The sequence below is a fragment of the Chinchilla lanigera genome, unplaced genomic scaffold, assembly GCF_000276665.1.
Source record: "Chinchilla lanigera isolate Chin_1 unplaced genomic scaffold, ChiLan1.0 scaffold00059, whole genome shotgun sequence".
NCBI classification, from domain to species: Eukaryota; Metazoa; Chordata; class Mammalia; order Rodentia; family Chinchillidae; genus Chinchilla; species Chinchilla lanigera.
In genome coordinates, this window is record NW_004955460.1 from 10,800,675 (window position 1) to 10,804,037 (window position 3,363).

Below are 3,363 nucleotides of genomic sequence, written 5' to 3' on the forward strand. Positions count from 1 at the left end.
AGCACCGCTGACCAACTTCCATCTCCGGTCAGAGGGTCTCTGACCCCGGTGGGCAGGGCCCCTCAGGGCCTTCCCCCCTTATCCTCCGTTTGTGGAGCCCTCCTGAGGGTGCAGTTTGTCATCAACTGCTTAAGGTGGGTGAGACACCTGGCCTTCCGTTCTCCTGCTTTCTGACCACCCCAGGTCATGACACCTGCAGTGCTCTCCCAGTGTGGATGTTGGAGAGAGGATGAGCAAGGTCTGCAGGTCAAGGAGGGGATGAGAATGAGACCTGGAAGACAGACTTTATCCACTTCCAGGTCTCAGAGAGGAGGTCGCCCCTGCCAGGGAGAACCAAGGGGAACCATCTTGGGTGGGTCTCCTAGCAGAAGAGGAGGATGAGGGGACAGGCTGAGCCAGGGCCTTCATAGGGCTTTCTGCAGGCACAGCAAGCCAGAGCAGAGTCAGAAGTTTACAAGTGGCAAATTGGAACAATTCCATTGGGCACGGCTTACTGGGGAGGTCATTAGATGTTGGCACTAGGCCCGGGATGCTTTATAAGAGAGAAATGCTTGGGAAATAGCTCATGTGAGAGAGTTAGGTAAGGAAGGTGTTCAGGGTATAGATGCCGGAAGTGTAATTTGGCATAAGGAGGACGTGGCTCTGGTGGGATTTCTTGTGTTTGGAAGAGTGGGCTGCCTTGAGAAGGAAATATCTCCCAGGCCACAAGACTTTGAGGCATCCAAACTTCATAAAATACCGAAGATAAAAAGAACTTTCCCACCCCTGCATCACTGCACTGTTTTCCCCACCTTGTCTTCCTTAATGAGAGTCACTAATTGCTTGCCTGGACTCAAACAGTGGGTTGAAAGCTCGCTGAGGACAGGCGTGCTTGGGCAGAAACACTCTTTGTTGTCTCCCTGATGTATAGATGTTTCCTAAGTAAGTGAAAGGGAAAGTGTTTAAAGAGAAATAAAATCTACGTAACTGCCTGTTGGGCTGGGTCGTCTTTATGGATCAGAGTATCCTTCCAAAGACCAACCATAGTTCTCCACTGCAGGCAGCAGAACCAACTGCCTCTCTCTGATGATTTCCCATTGTTCTACTACTGAGGAGAGCTGGGCCCACATTCTCCATCACCTTTCTTAAGCACCTGAGGGCCCTGCTACCTTGGACTTCAACCTGTCCTTCACCATCCTTAGGGCCGAGCCCATTTGCTTGAAAAATTCTGCCATCCACAGCCCTTTGAAGAACTTGTGTCTAATACTAATTGTTGAATTGTGAGCGGTGTAATTTACATGTATCCTGTAGAATAGAAACACTAATGGCACCTACCCGATAGCCCTGTGGAGAATAAGAATGACGTCTACAACACTGAGGAGAGATACCTAGGACATGGTCATCTCTCCAGTGTTGTCAGCATAACCAGCCTTTCCTAATGAACATCCTTCATTTTTGATCCCAGGAGGCTGATTTCTGCCAGCACCACTGACCAACATCCATCTCTGGTCAGAGGGTCTCTGACCCTGGTGGGCAGCGCCCCTCAGGACCTTTACCCCCTTAACCCGTGCGGTCTGCGGAGTCCTTCTGAGGGTGCAGTTTTATCATCCTCTATTTAAGGTGAGTGGACACTTGGCCTTTCTTTCTCCTGTTTTCTCACCAGCCCGGTCCATGACACCTGCAGTGTTCTCCCAGTGTGACTATTGCAGATAGGAAGAGAAAGAGTTTGCAGGCCTAGGTGGGGTCTAAGATAAGGCTTGGAAGGAAGTCTTGTATCTACCTCCAGGTCTCAGAGAGCAGGATGCCCCTGCCGGGTAGAACTGAAGGGAAGCGTCCGGCGGGACCCATGGCAGCAGATGAGAATGCAGGGAGCGGCTGAGCCAGAGCTCTTTACTGGCCTTCCTGAAGGCGCAGCAAGCCAGAGCAGAGCTGGTGGTTCAGAAACGGCAAATCAGGAGAATTGCCCCGGGCTGTGGTTGGGGAGGCTGCTAGATGGTGGCACGATACCCTGGATGGCTCAGAGAGAGGAAATAGGAGGGAAATGCCTGTGTGAGAGAGGTAGGTGCGGAAGGTGCTGGAGTACACACTCAGGAGAGGTGCATCTGTGTGGGGAAAACATGCCTGTGGAGGGATTTCTTGTGCTTGGAGGAAATGGCTCTGTGCGGGGAGGCGGTGTCTCCCATGCCAGTGGGAACTCTGAGATTCCAAAAGTGGGAAGCACCGCACCCCCCAGCACCTTTCCCTTGTTTCCTCCGTCATCTCCTTCAAGGATATCGCTGATTTCTTAGCCAAGTTTTATAGATGGCTTGAGAGCTCGCTGAAGGCGGGTGCTGTGTAGCAGAAGCACCGCTGCCATCTCCCTGATGGGCAGAGGCAGCCTGGGTGGAGGAGCGGGAAAGTGCTAAAGGACACAGTAGTTACAGGTGACTGAAGGCTGGTGGGGTCATCTTTACAGGTCGGAGTAACATCCCTTGGACCAGCCACATTTCCTGCCTGAAGGCAGGAGAACCAACTTTTTCTTGTTGACTTTCTACTTCTCATCTACTGAGGTGAGCCAGGCCCACATCCTAAACACCCCCCAAAGCTCCCTGGGGCTCCTGCGCCCAGACCTGCACCCTTCTCCTTCCCCATCACTTAGGGCAGAGCTCATTGGCCTAGGAAATCCTTCTACCCACCCCTGGCCAGTGAGGAACATGTGTTTTGATACTCATCGTTGGATAGTGAGCAATGCCACCTACATCTGCCTTGTAAAATGGAAGTAGTTTTGGAATCCGTTCCACAATTCTGTGCATAGTAGTAAGTGGCGTGTCTGAAACACTGAGGAGAGATGGCTGAGAAAGAGTCATCTCCAGTGCCACCTGGCATAAATACCCTCTCCTAATGGCAATACCTCATATTTGCTATAGGAATTTTTGTAGACACCACCACTGATCCATATCACCTAGGGATCAGAAGAACTCTGAGCCTCCTGGGCGAGGCCCCTTGTGGCCTTCACCTGGGATTGTTTTACGTGTGCAGCTTTTTCACCAACTGCTTCAGGTGAGTGAACCCCTTAGCTTATGTCCTGTTCTCTCACAGTGTAGGTCCATGAAATCTGCAGTGTTCTAGAAGTGTAATCCTGGAGATAGGATGATAAGGAATTTGTGTTCTAAAGATGGGACAAGAATGCACATTGGGAGGAAGACATTTTATGTAACCCCAGGTCTCAGACAGGAAGTTGCCCATGCCATGTAGAACCAAGCAGAATTTGGTGTAGGTCACATGGCAGAAGATGAGAATGTGGGGGAGCCTGAATCAGGCTATGGGTTTTCAAAGGAAAAGCAAGCCAGGCCTTGTCCTTGTTGTCACTTGAATTATGGATCTTCATTTCTGCACATCTCACAA

At 50.9% G+C, this 3,363-nt stretch overlaps 1 long non-coding RNA gene across 2 annotated transcripts; it reads left to right on the forward strand.

The window, feature by feature from the left end:
- The first annotated feature begins 21 nt into the window (after positions 1-21).
- On the forward strand, positions 22-3,012 carry LOC102005233. 2 transcript variants are annotated; one of them, XR_001236511.1, is made up of 4 exons: positions 22-134; positions 1,445-1,599; positions 2,435-2,528; positions 2,886-3,012. It is a non-coding gene; the product is annotated as an uncharacterized LOC102005233 (long non-coding RNA). The 2 variants fall into 2 exon arrangements; XR_263052.1 differs by having other exon boundaries at positions 1,445-2,528.
- The last annotated feature ends 351 nt before the right edge of the window (positions 3,013-3,363 follow it).